This window comes from Strix uralensis, chromosome 1, assembly GCF_047716275.1.
Source record: "Strix uralensis isolate ZFMK-TIS-50842 chromosome 1, bStrUra1, whole genome shotgun sequence".
Taxonomy (NCBI): Eukaryota; Metazoa; Chordata; class Aves; order Strigiformes; family Strigidae; genus Strix; species Strix uralensis.
In genome coordinates, this window is record NC_133972.1 from 171,022,110 (window position 1) to 171,042,039 (window position 19,930).

Genomic DNA, 19,930 nt, shown 5'->3' on the forward strand with positions numbered 1-19,930 from the left:
AGGGCTGAGATCACCTATTCTTCATGGCCCTCAACAAACTCAGACTGAGTTTGTGTCTCAACCGGCAGGAACCCCAAAACTTGCCAGCCACTTTATTACCATTTGGAGGCAATATTTCTCCCTAGTTGCCTACAGAAACTCATTCAGCTGGCAAAAATCCTTCAGAGCAGGAGCAGATCTCCTCTCTACATATCATTTCCAGCCTCTGAGCTGCTGGCTGAGTATTGCTAATGATTACTCTTGTGAAATATGGTATCACAAGGGGTGGGAAGCAGGGAAGGTAAAGCTCTTGAGTGTTACATCAGTACCTGATACTCATCTGTGACACAGCCATCCATCTTTGGAGCAGCTGGGAGCAGTTCAAATTATGGCTATTAGAAGAGTTTATTTAGGGACTTACAGGGAAAAAAACTTTACAATGTCATGAGATGGTGGTAAATCCTGTAGGAACAGACAGTGGTCCCATGGGAACGGGTGGGGGCTGCCAAACAGCTGCCCACTTTGTGTTTAGTATGTATGGTATTTTTCTGCTGGTAAGAAAGCGTTTCTACCTTTGTTTTTGAGGATTGGCTTGCCTTATCATGGTTAGTTTAGCAGACATGTTTTATACCTTTTCTCAGCCACTCAAATGTCCAAGTAGCTGCTGGATCCCAAGATGTGTGTATTGCTCATTGCTAAGTTAAGTCCATGCTGTATTGAAAACCTCTCAAACTAGCTACTAGCTGGTCTTGGGGAACTTCTCTTAGGAAATCCTCCCCTCCCTGCTGAAGGCAGTTCTGAAGGGAGAGAAAAAGACTCAAGAACAGGGGAGAAGAGAGGAAGAGGCATGGCTTGGCACTGGAGAAAGGCTCCTTGGCTTGCTCCTTGATTGACCTGTGCATTTGGATGGTGCTGAAGCATCTGAACATCTCCATCATGACATCTGCATGGCCTGTGTGGGCACATTACTCCAGTGAGGGTCTTGTGAAGGTCCAAAGGGCAAAGAGACATGAGGAAACCTCCAGCAAGTCTCAGGGGCTTTTCTAGGACATTTTGCAATGCAAGGGGAGATCTTGAGGGCATGATGGAAACTGATGTCCTGTCAATCTGGAAAAGATGAAAGAGGGCCAGATCCTTGGGAGGGGTAAATCTCCAGAGCCTCATGGAAAACCAGGAACCTGAACTGATTTACAGCAGCTGAAAAATCTGTCCTCCACATCCTATTAAATAAAGAATTGTGTCCTTAATCCCCAGTTTTTCCTTGCCACCCTGGTCAGTATATAACTGCTAAACTCAGTGCATCTCAGTATGCTGCTTCTGACAATGGAGCAGATGTCTGAAGAATGACTGCAAGGAACACAGATGCCTAGAACAAGATACTTGGCAGACTCTCTGCCTTTGTTAATCAGTATTTTAGGGATTTTCTGCCACAGAAGTTGCAGCCAGATCACTGTGCTAAGTTGTCCTAATGAACTCCTCCACAATTTTAAATAAATGTGATCTCATGCATAATGTTGGCCTGCATGACCTCCTGTGGCATTGAGTCACACAAGTTAATTATATGCATCATGTAGAAGGAAAGCCCTTTCCTTCTGTTGGTATCAAACCCTTTGCCTGGCTGTCTCTTTGGATACTGGTTGGGTTCTAGCATGATCAGCAGTCAGAAAACATTCATTTTTTGCCATGTATGTCATGCTTTGCCCTAACTGGTCCCTAATTTAAGGAGCTCCACCTAAGAAAGCAAAAAGCACACAGTGCCTTGGGAACTGAATGTGGAGATGTGCCAGAAGAAATGCAGTCTTTTCTCATTTATTCTCTTTCAAAAGCCAAATGATGATCACATGTTTTTTGTGTTTTTCTCAGGTGATCTGTTTTTCCAAGGACTAAACACATAAGCAGCTTCAACAAGAAGAAAAGGTGTTTTTACCAGTAACTGCTCAAGTGGCCTCAGGTTGAACTGTTCCCTTTTACCTTTCCTACCACTTTGGATTCAACAGCAGGTGCTTCTGCCATATAACAAACTAATCAATGTTTTGCCATAAACCCATGTCCAAAAGTGCTTCATGTCTGTTTAAAGAATGAACTCCATGTCATGTCCTCCTCAGGAAAGGACTGGGACAACCCTGAAGGCAACACAGGCTGTCAGCTTTGGTCCACTCTTAATCATCAAGCCTTTTCCAAAGAGGGATGTTTCTTCTGCATGGGAGTTGTTGGGGAAAGCAGTGAGTGGCAACATTTCAAGGGAGCACAGAGTTGAGACAAATGTTTGACATAGGAACAGGGCTGGACAGCATATGCAACTATTGCAATATGACAGGAGGTCAGGCAGAAGAAGCCTTATCTGACCAAGACTTTGATGAACTGCAGATCTACAAGTTCAGGAGATCGGTGGAACCATCCATGCATTTCAGAATATTTTATTTCCAAAAATCTGCAACCTTTATTCATGATAAAGACTGGCTTTGCCATCTGAGATCATTTAGGCTGAACTGGAGAAATTGAGAAATAGTATCCTAAGAATCAAAGAATTTATGTGGAGCATTGATAGGAGAATAATGTTTTAATCACTGAAGTTTTTAAGTCTTTACCAGTAATTTATGTTTATTTTAGCCTATCTTTATCCAACGAATAAATATCACTGGGAGGAAGGAAGTCTTTATTAAGGATTCAACCTCCTTTCCCTGTTCAGCTGAAGAATTTAGAGATTGCAATAAATATGCTTTTGGATCCAGAAAAGGTTTTTCAACAGAACTAAGGCGGGCCAACACTAACACTCCTAACCAAGTAAAGACATACATTGGAATCATCAATCCAAAACTTTTCGTGCCATGTTTCTACATCAGAAAGAAGATTGCTGGGTATAACCTGAAAGCCCAGAGGCTTTCCTAAACATATTGGTAGTGAAACAGAAGTCTGCCATGAGGGTCCCTTTTGGGGTAGATATTAGTAAATTTGTCTAGACCAGACTGGAATGCTGTCTGATGATTTTTTTTTTTCCCATCAAAAAATGCTGATTTAATTGAAACAGAAACTTTCCATGGGAACATACCAATTTTAATGAAACCTTAGTTGAGAAAAGTTTCTCAGGTCCCAGATTGAATTTGTGGTCAAAACCAGAGAGGAAGGGAGTTTGTGTGCCATTTTATCTGAGTCTGGTGGATGTGGAAATCCCATAGCACAGGGACAGTGGTTCAGATCCCTGCTGCTGTGAATACTGACTTTTGCAGAGCGGAGCAACTCAGCACAGATGTGACAGCAACGTGTCTTTGCAGTAATGAAGACTATCCACGTACTGGGCTTTGTTAGTTTGACTAGGCAAGGCTCTGAGCAGCCTGCTGTGTCTCAGCCCAGCTTTGGGCAGGATTGGTAGCCTTCCAGTCTGTGTGATTCTGCAACAACAGAGGTAAATATGGGCTCACTTGTGGCAGTGGTTGGAAGTTGGGTAGTTGAGTTGGATGAGGGTGAAACAGAGATGTGAACTATGGGAGGTCATTTAAGTGACCAGTCTATGGACTGGCTAAGCAAAAGTAAATACATCTGCCCCATTCTCTCTGACTTTCTGGGAAAAACTTGACTTTTTTTTCTTTTTTTTTCTCAGTCAGAAGTTCTTAGAAGTTCTGAGAATAAGAAAACCATTTTATTACCCATCCCATTGAATAGAGGGTAATACATGACCCTGGGCAGGTACCTACCTCCAAGCTGCCTGTGTCCTGCCCTCCATGGTCCTTCCCTGAACTCTTCCCCTGGTCAGACGGTGCTCATCCTGTCATGCCGGGGATTGGCACCACCTGCAAACATGTCTGCCTGAGTGGCTGAAGAGATCAGCAGGGTCATTAGGTACGTCATGCCTAAATTCCTTGAGGGTTTCCAGAAGAGAAAGGTGGACGTATTCCCAGTGTGCTCTGTCACCGATTTATGTAGCTTGGATCCATAACTGCTAAACAATGAGTGATCAGGGTTTGTTTGACAGCCTGGTCTAAATCTTTGCACATGTTAATGTTAGGACATATTTTCATTCTGATGCAGAATTCCCCTGAGATCAGGCTGTGCTTGCAGGGGCAAGTGGAGGATGGAAATTTCTACCAGCTGTGACTAGGGCTTTCAAACCACTACAGCACAGAGCAGGTGCTTGTTATTGCAACAGACAATGGCAAATGCCACCTCCCAGTGAAGCCAGAGTAGTTTCCTCAACCCTGCCACCTTCTCCCTGCCTCCTCCCGGAGCCGTCCTTCACCTCTGGCTGGGTAGAAGGGAGGCCAGGCTCCTATCTGACCAGGTAAATCGCACTCCCAGACTTGTTCAGGTAGAAATAATAAACCTAAAATGTTGGACAGAGAAGGATCAGTCTGGGAAGTTGCATATTTCAAAAAACACAGTTCAGTCTGTTTATTCCCAGTGTGATAATGGGGCCAACCCCAGCTTGCTGGCTGCTGCTTTTCAGGCCAGCGTGTCAGAGGCTTGTGCAGAAAAAGTTTAGTTTTCTTAGCTAACATCTTGACAGGCCTGTTTTGTGTCCAGCTCTGCTCATCATGCTGTCTGTGTCCATGCAGGAGGTGTTTCCGTACGCAGCCCACAGCCCTGCTCATGCTGCATCACGATCCAAGCCAACGCATGGGCAGGATGTGAGTTATATAGAGCTCGTGGCGCAAACTCTACCTCCCACCCACCACAGCAGGACAAGCCCTTGGGGTTGCACAGCTGTGGTTCCACGTGGCCAGAGGTAAACTGGTATGTGCAGGATCTGGCCTGTCAACCTGCCAGCACTTCCCGTCCAGGAACGAGCTTTGTAAATCCACTTGCTGTTTACTGAGCAGCTCCCTGACAGGTTCTGGGAGCACTGGGAACATACATTAGGGTGATGAAAATGCTCGTGGCCAGGAAGACTGTGGTGACTGCAGCCTGTCTCCCAGAGCTGGGCCCCTGGGAGCTGCTGGAGGGAAGCACCAAGACTCAGAGACAACAAAACTTGTTTAGCATCACTGCAAGGTCGGTGCTGCGGCATGTGGGGACAGCGATCAGTGATCAGAGACACCTGCATTTATCAGAGCTCTGTACAAGCTGCTTTTAACCCACTGAGGTGAGGAATATCTACTAGGGCAATGGACAGGACAGTTTCTTGATGGCTTGTGCAGCTCAGCCCTGATCTTACTCTTGGCACCTTCCATCCCCACTCTGTTCTGACCCTTTATACCCAGCCATGCTTTCACCTCTATAAATGGTTCCTTATCCTGAACATAGTGATGGCTGTTTTCTCTCCTATCTATCTATTCCTCTCAGGATATTGGCAAAATACAGCAGACGGTGCCTAAGGAGGCACACCTAAGTATGGACCATTGCACTGGGACACCTGCGTGGCTCAGGCATTCCAGCAGGTACCAGCCATTAACACAAAAAAACCCCAAACGATTCAGAACTTGCCTTTTAAATTATTTAAGAGATGAAGCTGCAGATGGGCTGGCACCGCCATCTGGTGCAAGTTTCCAGGAATTAACCGGCTGTGAGCAGCTCCAGCATGAAAATACTCACCTGGGATTTTATATCTGGCCAGACCAATGCTGGTATTGCTGGTCCCAGCCCAACACTGCTGGACTGAATGGCTCAAGGAGAGATCACCTTGATCCTTGGCATTTTCCAGTCTGACTATCTCCTCAGAAATATTTGGTGCATCAAACAGCAAGTTGCTGAGCGCAGGGGATGGTGAAAAGAAAGAAAAACAAATGGCAGAGAAGGCTGGGCCCTGTTTTTCATCAGGAGCATCTGAGTCTATGGGGTTGCTAAAATTTGTCTAACTCTTGTCTTTAAGACAGATTAACTTTTAACTTTTGTATTTGAGACGGAGGGCTGAGTGTCACCATGGAAAAAGCAGTTTCACTTCCTATTCACATGGGCAAAAGACTACAGAAGTCCCTATATAAAACCCAATAGCCAAATTTTTATTTTCCTCAATGCTTTCATTTGCTTCTTGTCTGGCTAAGGGGAAGGGGGAGCCACGTTCACAGGCATGACCAGCACAACTCAGCTGAAGCAGGGAGTTTGCTGGGGCTCTGTGTGTCATGGCACAAAGTTAAAAGCAAATGTCTGGCACTAAACTAATCCAAATGAAGATATTTGATTTGAGTTTTCCGGGAAGAAAAACAAACAAAAAGAAATGGAATTACTTGAGCAAACCCACAGCTTTTTCTCACAGTGAAGCTTGATTTTGCAAAACTTGCCTTTCCTGCTGAGCAATTGTTCCTGCAGACAATTCCCACAGCCTTTTCAGAAAGGCAGGGGGTCACCAGCTGGCATCTTCTGGGCTGTATGTAGTCAATTAGTTCAAACCAATTAGGCAATTATTGGGTGTTACTAAGCCGGACTTAATTTCAATAAATTGAAAACAGCTGAGGCATTTGGCTTCAAAAAGCAAATTCAAAGGATTCCCCAAATCAGGTACTTCCCTCTCTGCACTCCCTTCCAGAAACCTTATTTATGATGTTGGCCTTGGCCTTGGCCTTGTGATGATGAAAGAAGGTCATCACCTTCCCAGGCAGTGGCACACAGAGACATCTGACCTCATCATAAAACAAAGATGAAAAGTCTGTCCTGAATACTCTGGAAGAGAGAATCCAGTTGTCCAGATTGCTCCAGCAGGGATGCACAAACAGTGAAGTTATTTGGTGGGTGAACTGGAATCCCAAGGATGGGCACCCGCCTGAACATTGCTTTAAGAACATTTTTCCTCTACCCAGAAGTTCCCTCCTCTGATGTGGCATCCTTTCCAAACAAGAGCTGGAGCAATAAAAGCCAGAAATGAGACTTAGAAATGGAACTATCCCTAGCTTTACAGTGCAAGGCACTAAATGGGACAAGTTTCTCCCAAGTTTCTGGGAAGTACAGAGAATGATGCAGTTGCCTCAACATCTGGTACTGTTTGCCTCAGGATACCTGAGAGGGTAGGCCAGATAAACCCATAGGACACCCATATCCTGCTGTTGTGGCAGTTGGAGGTCGGTGGGAATACCACATACAGTATGAAATAGTAGCTGAACATGAGCCAGCAGTGTGCCCAGGTGGCCAAGAAAGCCAATGGCATCCTGGCTTGTATTAGAAATAGTGTGACCAGCAGAAGTAGGGAGGTGATAGTCCCCCTGTGCTCTGCACTGGTGAGGCCACACCTGGAGTATTGTGTCCAGTTTTGGGCACCTCAATACGAGAGAGATCTCGAGGTGCTGGAGCGAGTGCAGAGGAGGGCAACGAAGCTGGGGAAGGGCCTGGAGAATAAATCCTGTGAGGAGAGATTGAGGGAGCTGGGTCTGTTCAGTTTGAGGAAGAGAAGGCTGAGGGGAGACCTCATCACTCTCTACAACTACCTGAAAGGACATTGTAGAGAGGTTGGTGCTGGTCTCTTCTCGCAGGTGATTAGTGACAGAACAAGAGGGAATGGCTTTAAACTGCAACAGGGCAGGTTTAGACTGGACATTAGGAAAAAAGTTTTCACAGCAAGAGTGGTCAGACAGTGGAATAGGCTGCCCAGGGAGGGGGTGGAGTCACCATCCCTGGATGTGTTTAAGGGTCATTTGGATGAGATGTTGGGGGATGTGGTGTAGGGGAGAACTTTGTAGAGTTGGGCTGATGGTTGGACTCGATGATCCCAAGGGTCTTTTCCAACCTGAATGATTCTGTGATTCTGTGAACCACCTGTGTGAGGACATTAGGTTGCACCCCTAGCATGCAGTAAACATCTACATGTAGACATCTCCATAGCCAATCTCCAGCTGAAATCCCTTTCCCCTCTGTGCAGTCCTGGACATGCCACATTGTATTGGACTTGGGCTGGGCCCTGGATCTGGTAAGGTATGCAGTTGTGCCCGTGGGACTGGAGAAGAAAGCACTCAAGAAGTTGTTCTGTGAAATGCAGTGAGGTTGAGCTGGCAGCAGCAGACCAACATGTGGCTATTTCCCAGCACTGGCTTTGCCCGGGGTCTGAACATGAAGAATTGATTGCCAGCAAATGAGGTATTTCTGTGTCTTAGGTGGACCAGACCCTTAATTTTCTTACAGCTGCTCTACAAGCTTTGGGTCCAGCTCTCAAAGTGAAGGAGCCAGCTTTTATGGAGCCTTCCTCTCACCTCCCACGCTCCTGTGGCTTGCCTTGGTTCCCAGAGTCCTACATCTCAGAGGCCAGAGGCATCAGAGCCAAGTCCCACTCTCCCTTTCACAAATCACTCACATTTTATTTAGTTAGATTGCAGGGTCTTCAACTGGCCATGTGAACAAGTTCCACAAGATCCCAAACATCCTCATCTTCCTTCTGACCAGCTGAGAAGTAATCCCTCATATTTATTTGAACTGAAGTTCACAGTGGTAGAAGTTGGTGACCCTATGCGCTGAACAGCCTGTCAGAAAAAAAACCCTGTTGGCTCGAGCAAACCTGGTCTTGAACAGGGTCCTTCGCCATTCCACAACATGCTGGACAGCAAAATATCTGCTGAATGCAATGGCAAGGATTTGAACACTTATGAAGGATTTGAGCTGGTCAATATGGGACTGAAGACAGGAACTTGTGTCTGGTCTCAATGTATTAATTTTCAAAGGGGACTCACTAGGGAAAGGCAGGGAGGGTTTGGAAGATAACAGGCCGCTAAATATATTCCAGCACAAAACTGACAACAGCTAGAGCCACATGTGATACGCCTCTGGAATCCTAGCAGGGTTGATTTATCTTGGTGTTAGGCCTAATATACTTAAAAGCCCTTTATAAATAACCCAGGACCTTTTGCACTTGCTGTTATATAGACTTGCTTTGTTTATTTGACTGGTTGAGCTGGGCCTGTCATTTTTAATGAAAATAAACTCCTTGTCAGAGACCTTTTCCTTCTGGGACCTTCAAAAGAACACATAGAGCAATTCTCTGCTTCTCCCCTGCTTCCCAGCAGCCGCATTAGTTCTTATCTTTTTGGCTTATGAAAGGTGAATTGGTTTGGGGAAAGGTTAACTGGGCCCCCGTGGGTTATGTTTTTTCTGGCCTACAGAGCTTGCTTCCAAAGCTGAAGGCTTCTTATTTTGGGTTTGTTCTTTTGAGGGGTAGGCACCCAATGTGCTGGTAGAGCCAAAGTTCACCCTAATGGACCAAGAAGCATCCAGAGAGGGTGGGTGACAGACAGACACATGTCCTTGGTCATGGTTTGGAGATGGTGTAGAAAGGTGAATCCCACCTGGCTCCTTGCTACCTCATCTCCTCTCAGGTATTTTGGACTGCAGAGATCCATCATGACCTGAGCTGTCCCCACAAGGCTGGGGGAGGAAAAGGGAGAGGTGGACAACTTTGTTCTGTGAAGAGAGAGATGGTGGAATGAAAAGCTGCCTCCTGCCCTTCCAACACTGGTCACCACATCTCACCCTGGAGGATGATGCCATCCAAAGGGTCCCCAGATACTGAAGTGCCTCAAAGTGCAAGCTGAAGGGGAAAGCTGCTGCCACTGATGTAAGCCCTTGCCTCCTTTCTCTGCTGATGGTGCAATTATCAGTGATGGGAAATGGGTCCTGTGGGCCTGCCCTGATAAGGTGAGCCATGTCTCTTGTCTTTAACTGCTGGAGGTCTGGTTTTCCAGCTCTGGACACCGCTGGTTCAGTGTGTGAGTGCACTAAGGAAAGGGGGTTGGCAGCTTTACTTTCTAAATCCAGCCACTTTCTTGTTTCCAAAGATTCAGCTGAGCTTATCTTCTGTACCAAGAAGGACTTAGGTTTTGTGGTGACAGAGGCAGATATGCAGGAGTGTCTGCAGCCTGATACGGCTTTTGGCAGTCCTTGGCGCTGTCTTAGAGAGGGGCTGAAGTAAGTCTAGCTGGATTGTGAAGATATCAAACACTGGGACAGGTATTGTAGTCTGCATCCTTGGAGGTGTCCAGGACCAAACTGAAGAAAGCCCTGAGCAGCCTGGGCTGATTGCTGAAGCTGACTCTGCTTTGAGCAGCAGGTTGGACTAGAAACCTTCTGAGGTCCGTCCCAGCCTGAATTATCCTGTTAATCCTATGACTTCTGCTATGGCCACTGCTGGAGAGAAGAGGGAGCTCAGTTCTACCTCAGACAACTCTGATTATGGGCTCTTGGCCCACTGAAGAAACTGCCACCATTTTTGAGCTTGTCCAGAGATGGGGGCTTCAATAGGGAGGAATTTGGGGTTTTGAAGAAGTTCATGCTCAGGTTGGGACTGCTGGGAGCTCCCTGCTTTGGGACTGTATTTGCCACATCTCCATTTCTCCCTATTTTTTTTTTCCCTTCTGCCCCCTGAACATCAAGTAACGTCCATCTGGGATGAGCTGGTTTTTTTTTTTGCTATACAGCTCTTTCCACACTGCACTTTGTGTAGCTCTGGCACTATCATTATTCTTCTAGATAATTTGGATCAGCAGAGGGAGTGCAAGAGCAAGGAAAAAAGAAATGCACACACTGAATATAAGGGGGGGTTTGATCTCCTGAGGTGCTCTATGAGCCTCATTCAGAGATGAGCTAGCCCTGTGGAGAAGTGACCCTCTCGGCCACCTACTGAGTGAGTCCTTCTGCATTTTCACTCACAAAAGGGACATCAGACTTTCTCAGCAATCTTTCTTCACCTGCTGGATGTGAGAAAATCTCCTGATTGCCTTGCAGCAGTACCAACGCCACAAAAAAAAAAAGCAAATCAGAAAAGTGTGAATCCTCCAAACTCAGAATCCAGGTTAAAATTTTTTCATACAGGTTGTTTAGAAATCAACATCGTTGCCACAAAATAAGTAAAGGCATGTGAAAATCACCTAGTCAGCTACTATTTCACCATGTAAGAGAGAACAAAAGCGATGAAGAGCTTTGTGATAGCCAGCAATGTGACTCGGTGACCCATAGTTTGGCAATGACACATGTTGTCTTTGTTATCCAAAAAATCCAAGGTCCTCAAATTGAGCGAGTTGCACAAGGTTGCATTTAAGTGCCCCTGAGGCCAAGGAAATTTCAGCACACAGCTGAGTGCTTTGCTGAATCAGAGCCTCAACCTGTAAATATTTATTAACTTAGTCCAAGAACATAGGGAACACAAATCTTATGGATCCAATGAGTGGCTGGTACACTAGTCAAGGCACTCGACCCTTTCTGTTGTTTAACCAAAAAAAAAAATGGACTTCAAACAACTATTCAAATATCTGCCCTTCGTTAATCTTTTCCCAGTAATTATTATCCCAAAAAGCAAGCACATCATATGGCTACCTATAAACACAAGGCATTATTACCCATTCCATTTGCAATGGATAAAAGCAGAGAAAAACTTCCAAGAGCATTCAAATTGTGCAATGAAGATAAAGGCTGAAAAAATCAAAGGTCTTTACTCACATCGATCTGCCTCACGACGTGGTGGGACCATTTTTTCAATGTCAGCTCCCCAGATAATGACACCATAGTAATGAGACCAAATGACTTAAAGGAGAAAAAGACCTGAGTCAGAGCTCACGAGGTATCTCATGGGTTTCAGCTCCCATTACCCAGTTTGATCTAGACACTCCTGCACATCCAGCCCCACCTCCAGGCTGAAAGGATAGTTAGTAATTTTGCTCAACTGCTGTTTATTTGGGGTGCACCCTGTCTATGCTGTGTTGGATCCAAGGCTGGGAAAGCCACCTTCTGTACATTACTTCTGCACATTACTACTAATAAATGCCTATCAGGATACAGCTCCTAACTCCCCAGCCTTTGCACTCCCCGAGGAATACTTTATCTGAGAAACACTGAAGGTCCAAGGTGAGATGTATGGCTTCAGTAAAAGTAACATATTTTCGAGGTGATGTGTTGTCCTCTTGGAAAGTCTCTGGAAGAGTAGTCTCTCTTGTGCACCCTCCTAGGACCACTGATCTGGAGACCACTAGACTTCTTAAAAGCCAACACCCAGGCATAATTTATTGGACTGGTCCTGACAGACTTCATTGAAGAAGGGTTTTGTCCAGCTGCTCAAAGACAGCAGCAGTGAAGTTGTTTCAAGAACAAGGTCCTCTAGCTACTTGCTCCTGTCACTCAGCATGGGGCCGAGGCACAGAGGTGTAGTGAGTCTTTGGTAGTGCTGGGAAACATTTCCTCTGGTCCTGGGCTGCTCTCAGATGAGACAGAAGGTCTCCCATCTTGCTGCACATGTTACTTTGTCTTATTTACCTCCAAGGTGGCAGCACAGTACCTCCAATATCACATAGTGAGACTTGTGGGTGCTGGACTTCCTCTGAGTCTACAGGAGAAATCTGAGAGCCCTGGGGTGTCAGGGGCCAGGAAAGACCTTGGCCATCCAGATGGGAGCATGTGGAGGGCTCTTAGCTCTATGCTACTGTGTGTCTTCCCACCCATGCTGGAAGGTTTAGTTGACCACCTTGGTGACATCCACCTGAGCCAGGAAGGCAGGAGATGTGGATGACAATCTCATGATATTCCAGTGTCCATGGCTTAGTGATGTCCAGCCATGGCCCATCCCTGACATTTTCAAGCCATGAGAGTCTTGGATGCACCTTGGACTTAACAACAAAAATCCAGGGAGTCTGAGATCCTGTGGGAACCAGGCCCTGGTGTCTGGAAAGCCTGAAGTGAACTCCTCAGCTGTAACACTGGGTGAGCTGCCCTAGGCAGCTATCAGCCATCTCCAGACTGCCCCAGCTTGAAGGTCATTGTGGCAGGCTCTGCATAACTGCACGCCATAGCAAATGCCACTTGCCTATCCCGAGGAGGTGATACTCCAGCTCCTGGCCAAAGGAAAAGGCTCTACACTAGTTGTCCAGCCAGCCCTGCTTCTGCCTAAAGCCATCACAGGCTTGTTTCTCTTAATGGGCTGTGGCAACAGGTCCACAGCCAACAGGACATTACTGATCCCAGAGGACACCATACTGACTGCAGTTGACATGAGATGTACTTGCAGAAGAGTAGACAGCAGAAGTGCTTTTTCATCCTTAGGTCCCCCTCATACCAACCAAAAGAAAATTTGCAATGTCTGTTTTGTTCTTGCAGAAGGTCTGGGCTGAGTCTGTGGTGCTGGAGCAGGGCAAATCTCACTTTGTTGTTACTCCCATTCTGAGGGATGGACCTGTTTTACATTTCATGACAGCACAGAGCGATGGAGGTTCTCAACAATGATTGTTTGGTGTGTTTAATTGGCCTGTAATTAATTGTATAATTTTTGTTTTTAAAGAAACTCTGAAAGAGAGCTGCCAACTTTGATGATGTACTTGTCATTCACTTGTCCAGCCGGCTGGATGGTCAGGTTGGTCTTGTCCAAGTGTTGTAGGGTCTGCTCAGGGACAGTTCACTCCAACTGGAGCTGCAAAGACCTGCTCCCAGCTGCTCTCATTATTTTTTATTCTATTTAGCCTTTTATTTTCCCCACCGTTTTATGGCAGGGATGTTGATGGGGAGGAAAGAACGGGAAATGAGTTTGCCTTGTCATGAATTACATCCCTTCTGCCTCCTTCTCTTGAGTCAGTCTGGGGAGTTTGCCTTAGGATCATGCCTTGGTTTTCTTGCGTTGGGAAGCCCAGTGGTCCCTCCCGTGCAGGCTGCGATGGTGCTGCACGGTTCCTGAAGAGGGCATTGATGCACCGTGCACGCCCGGGTTAGAGCCGGGCTGGGCTAAGGACAAGCTGGCCACCACAGTTTTCCCATCCCAGCCGTGTCCAAGCCATCCACACTGTGCCAGCCACTGTCCCACCATAGCCAAGTGAAAATTGTGCCCCAAAAAAGGAGCCAGGCTGCTCCAAACGAGGAGAATTGATTTACCAGCAGATCAGTGGCTGAGTCGAGGCTACACCCCAAGCCTCCAGACTTCACGGGCTCTGCATCCATATCCTTGCCTGCTGCTTCCTCCTCCAACAAACAGTGATATTTGCCTCTCCATGTTGCTGGCAGGATCTGAAATGCTTCCACAAACCTCCAGCTCTGAACCAGGTGTCCCAGCATGTCACCGGGCATCACTATGAAGCCACGTCCTGCAGCTCCTCCTTTCCTCCCCTCTCCAGCACACATCCCACCCTGGCCTAAGCCCAAACCTGAGGCTTGCATCTTCCTACATCCTCTCTCACTTTTTGTTTCCCCTGTAAAGGGGTCTGGTGCAATGGAAAATGCACCAAAAACCAAAGCATGACTGCACAAAACTGTGAAGAAACTCCCCGGTGAGGTGCACACTTTCCTTTCAGGGGGCAGAGCAGAGAAACGGTTGTGAGTCCGTATTTAAATCAGAGGGGGATGAATTCACAGCTTGTCCACCCCGGCCAGCAGCAGGGCTGGGCTCAGAGCAGTTCTTGTAGGTCTGCAGAACAGCCACTGTTCTCCGTCACCCCTGGGGCTGGCAGTCCCCAAAACCATGCCAGTCCCAGGGATGGTTTATGGTCTCCCAAAAGTGTCAATCACAGAGCAGGGTTGCAAGACACCAGGGAAGGCTTTGCAAACCCAGCAGGGATGCTCTTGGCGCAGCAAGCTGCTTTTATACCACACCCCATCTTTTTTCCCTTGTTTTCCTAAAGAAGCAAGATTTATGTGAATCATCCCGGGCAGTTTCAACCCAAATGATGCCAAGTAGAAGAGCCCTCAAGGAGATTATGTTCCCTCCAGATCTGCAAGGGAAAAGCAGCCACTGCCCTTGAGGACCATGGCACTGAGGGGGCCCTCCCTGTGCTTGGCAGGATTCAGGGCAGAGTCTCACTGAAATCATGGGTGAAAAAAATGAGCTGAGCTGTGCCTCTCCATCCATGGGAGCCCCTGTACTGTGGCACCCGCCTCTGCCTGGCCACCCCAGCAGCCCCAAGCATAAAGGTATTGTCTGAAACCTGTCCCAGACCAGCAGCTCTCCCACATGGAAACGTGCAGAGGTGGCATTTTGGGTCAGCAGGGCAGTGTCCTGGCTGGGGAGAGTGGGGCCTGGTGGCAGGGGCATGGATGTACAGTGAGCAGGAGATATCGGGGTGGGTTGGCAGCAAGGATAGGTGGTAAAGTGGGAGTGCTGCTTTGGGCATGAGGTGCCACCTAGACGATGCATCTATCTGCAGGCACGGACTGTCCCCTCATGCCATGGAGGAGAGGGCTGGCAGAAGTGCCATACAACCCTGTATTTTGCCATTGTCCTGCTCCCAACCTGCTTGGCTTCGTGTCCCACCTCTTGACATACCTGGCCCCTTTCCAGGCTCCTGCATGTCACACTAGTGCCAGGCCTCGCACAGCTCTGGGTGCTGGAGTCTCCGTGCAGCCTCATGCATGGCACACTGGCTTTTAAAGCCTCTCCCGATCTCCTGTGCTGGGCTGGACCAAGGCTTATGGAAGGGTGCAAGCTGGGAACCACCTCTCGTGGCTCTCCACAGATCGCATTTGCAATTGCAACAGCCTGTTTTGTAGGAGGAGACACAATGAAGTAAACCATGAGATCACGTTGTTCTTCACCCAAACTATCTATCAAACCAAAGTGGTGTTTGGTGTAGGGCCTCAGGCCAGTTGGTGCCGCATGTCCATGCTGGACAACGTGGCTGAACCCCTCCATGATCTAACTGGGGAGACCTCATGGCATCTCCTTCCACCACCAGCAGGATAGGGACACCAGGACAACCTCTGCGTCCCAACAGGAGTGCACAAAGCAAATGCCCCATTTGGTTAGTCCATGAGATGGGGCTGCAGACACAACCATCAAGTTTATTCCCCATCTGGGGGGATGGCTTATTGCCACAGGAGATGATAGGACTGGGCAAGCCCAGCTGTGTGTGATGGGAGGAAGAGAATTGAAAGGGCAGGATGCTTGGATTCATCCCACCAGGTTGTCATCTCCCCTCTGGATTTATCATCCACTGCTAATTAGAGGCAGCAGGCTCTGTCTAATGTGGACAAGCCCCAGCTGTGTGCTTGCAGGCAGGGAGGGCATGGCTTGCCACGTCCAGGCGAAGGCCTCTCAGATGCTTGAGCTCTGCTCGTGTCCTCAGGAGTTCGTGAGCTGAGCAGGGGGGGTGGTGGGGAAATGTGAAGGGCAGCAAAAGTGAGGCGGGCTCTGCTGGGGCAAGTACAGCCCAGAGCCAAGCTTTTCTTCTGGCTGCTGGCACCAGACATTCGCAGGGGGATTTTTTTTTGTTTTTCTTTTTTTTTCCTCCTGAAGTGGCCCGAATGGGCCCTGGAGGGGAGGAGATTATTTAAACCTGATGTGTGCCCTCTGGTCCTTCCAACATGGTCAACCCCAAAAGGCTGCAGATGTTCTTCCACCTTCTCTCACTGTCCCATCTGCCAGGAACTGCAGATCCCACCTTCCACTGAACCTTCCCCCTCCAGGGCCCCCTCCCTGGATGGAGGCAGAGGAAGCTGCCCACACCACCCCAAGGATCCCCCCATTGTCTTCCTCACTCCTGGGGAGACCCGATGACACAGCTGGGCTGCGACCACATGAGCCGCAGCAGGGCGGGGAGGAATCTCGGACGAGATGCAAACAGAGGGAAGGACCCGCGGCGCAGTTTGGTTTGGCAGCCCCTTACAGACAATAAAAGGTCAGGCTGCAGAGGAGCTTGTTTTGTTTTTTTATTTCCCTGGATTTTGTTCAAGGCTGCGTCCTTAAGGACGGGATTCTCTACCCCGGTGGCAGGCTGAGAGCATGGGTGGGCGGCTCGCTCTTTGTGCTGGAGGGGTTTTAGTGCACAGACGATTTTGATCGAGCACAGGGTGCGAGAGGAGAAGGCTGGGGTGGGTGTGAGCTCAGTGTGAGAAGGTGGTGGAATTGGGCACAGGTTCTGGTGGTACCAGGTCCAAAACCTGAAGCATCTTCTCTTTCACACTGAAGTTTTAAGGTTTTCCAGGGGACCTGGTGGATCAGGAATTCAAGCACATATTGTGGAGGAAGCTGCACATGTGGAATAAAATGAGGGCAGTCCCTTGCCAAACAGCCCCAAGCAGAGCCTGAGATGAGGCAACAGGAAGGTCTGTATGGAAATGATCAAGTAGTGTTTGACAGTGTGGTCCAGTGGCCTCATCAGATCAGCTGCTTCGCCCCCTGATTTTGCATAGGTTTTGTTGTTTAGAAATGGTGCTGTTGCTTCCTAAACTCCTCAGGGCTGGAGCTGCTTCCTACAGCTGTGCATCACACCCAGCCTGGTCCCTGCTGTCCCACAGCCCAAGAGTCAAAGACCACAACACTCTGCTCTCACACAGGAAGGGATTTGCAGGATCACCATGGATGTGCATCTCCAGCATCTCGGAGAGGTGAGTTAAGCTCTCCCCCGGGGTATCCTGCCAGGCTCCACGCAACCACCTCCTCTCCTTGGCCACTGTGTAAGGCCACAGGGAGACACAGTGAGCTCCCATGAGCTTAAATGCTTAGATTATATCTATCTTCTACCTGAGCTTTCCTGAAAGCTTCAGGATAAATAAGGAAACTGGTTCTTGGAAGTAGAGCAGCTGTTTCAGGCTCAACCCAAGCAAGACTAGAGCTCAGTTCCTTAAAAGATGCGAAGGCTTTGATGCATGGGCCAATATCTTCTCCTGGTCTCCAGTACCCATACTAACGTGGTGCTAAGCCTCAGGAGCCTGCTGAGCAGTTCAACTGCCTTTGTGGGCCAGACATGTCTAGGAGTGATGTCAGGCTAATAATAACAGGCTGATTGTTAATAATAACAGTCTGATCTAGAATCCGATTCATGAAAGCATAAAGAACAGAAACATAATAAATGCCAGTCAATGTGGTTTTATGGAAAAGGGGTCTTGTTGTACCAACTTGATTTAAGTCTTCTAGATTGTAAGGTTAGTTCATAAACATAACTGCATATGCAATGTGTTTGTAAAATATTAGATTTGTACAGCGTGGCATTCCAGTGGGGGAAAAAAGCACCACACATCAGTAGAGCACGTGTTAAATGAGCTAAGAGTTGGCTAACTGACAGATCTCAAAAAGTGGTGATCAATGGGGAATCGCTAGTGACTGGATCTGTTTCTTCAGTGGAAAATCCTAGGCCCAAAGCCATGCAGTCTTCTCCACCAGTGAGCTGGAAATAAAGGCAAAATTACTCCTGGAGAAGCTGGGAGGGAACAAAAATGAGGTGAGCAAGGACAGACAGCCACAGGCACTGATCAGTCCCTCTTGTTATGAAGCTGTTTCCACATGCACTTTAGCCCAGTCAGCTGGAAAAGGACCCCAGTGGTGGTCTGAGGGATGGAAGTGCAATGGGCTGCGGCTCAACCTCTTCACGGCATAACAGATCACGTGGTGACAGCTGACAGAGACAGAGACATCTCTCTGCAGGGCTTTGTGTTTGGTAAATCTGTGTCCCATGATAGAAACACTCTCAATAGAAAACAGATGACAGGTTGAGCAAAGGGTGCATGAGCAAAGGGAAGTGATTTAACTGCTTTAGATGGAGTCTGTAATTGGGTACATCATATAGTTCTGGTATCCACAGAGGAGGATACTGAATTGTCTGTGTGGGGAGCATGCAGTCTGGACATAATTCCCCCTACAGCTATGGACACCTTAACCCTAACAGAAGAAGGTGGAGGAGATGCAGTGTCAGGAGAAGGTGCATGTCCCAAGGGGAGTCTCCCTCTGGAGTCTTTTTCAGTGACACAGTTTTGCACCATATGAGCTATAACATATTATTTTCTTCTCTGGGATCATCATAGGACTACAGGATAATTCAGGCTGGAAGGGACCTCAGGAGGTCTCCTGCTCAAAGTAGAGTCAGCTATGGAGGTCAGCCCAGTTGCTCATGACTTTATCCTGAAACCCTCCCAGGATGGAGACTGCAGATATAACAAGCTGGGGAGCTGTAGCCAGAAGGACTCCACTTCACTTCCCCAGACGTGTCACTTGGCGACAGCTGGGATAGTTACAGACATGTGTGTCTCTGCACTACTGAGCTGTGTCGTGTCCCTCAACCTAGCAGATTTGCAACCCAGAAAGAGCCCCAAGATATTTGGCCCCGGTATTTGGCAGAACCAAGTGAGTTTTCACGATAGCCCTTTATCAGAGCCCTTGTTCTCAGTGCTGAGCAACCATCCACCGAAAACGAGTGCCTTGAACTGGGGCACCCTGAAACCCATCTGGCCATCCTTCTCTGTCACCCGTGGCTGTCTGAGTGCTGCAAAACAAGCTGGTGTTGTTTGCCTTAAAGATCAAAGCTCATTTAAATGCATTGCTTCTCCCTGTCTCCACCTGATAGCCAGACGAGATGCCCTGGCTTAGGTGAGTCAGTCCCCAGCTGAAGTCAGCAGTGCTGCCAGCCTCACAGTTATCTCTGCGAGGCGGAGGCAGCTCTTGCGTTGTGCTTCTCCCAGCGCCAAGCCGTCAGGTCTCTAATCATCTCCCGCCCCCAGTCCTTGGACCGAGCCCCGGCTTGGCCGTGACATGTCCCTGGAGGCTGCCTGGTTGCTGTGGGAGAGCAACGCACCCTCCTCTGCTCTGAGAGCCCCAAGGGAGATGTTGCAACAGAAACCAGCACCTGCAGCCAGGGAAGGGCATTTTCCACAGCCACTGCTTTTGCAGGGAACTCCCTGGCTGTGCGCAGCACAAGTAGCTCTCCGGTGGGATGCGGGAGAGGCTGTCAGATGAGGTTTTTTTTCTTTTTTTATTTATTTTAAGGATGCGCTGACAAAGCTCCAGGTGGCTGTTTGGCAGCCACGCTTTCCCCTTGGCTGCTGATGCCGACAGCAAGTGACTCAACCCTTTCCAGGCTCTGTGCAAGCCTCTTCCCCTCCTGCCACTCAAATGTCTGCTTTCTCCGATGCTTAAAACAAATTCTGCCCCGAGGTCCTGCCCAGTGAGCGGCTCAGGCAGGGTAGCACAGCTCCTTGCTGTGGTCATGGCATGAAGCAGTGATTTGCAGAACCCCCTTTCCGAATCGTGGGGTGGTCGTATGAGTCTGGGAAAAGAGTTTCGCCTTCCCTTCTTTGCTCTGTTTTCAGGGAAAGCTCCCAGGGCAAAACCCACCCCTGGCACTCCGTGTTACTGTACCTTTGCCAAGCA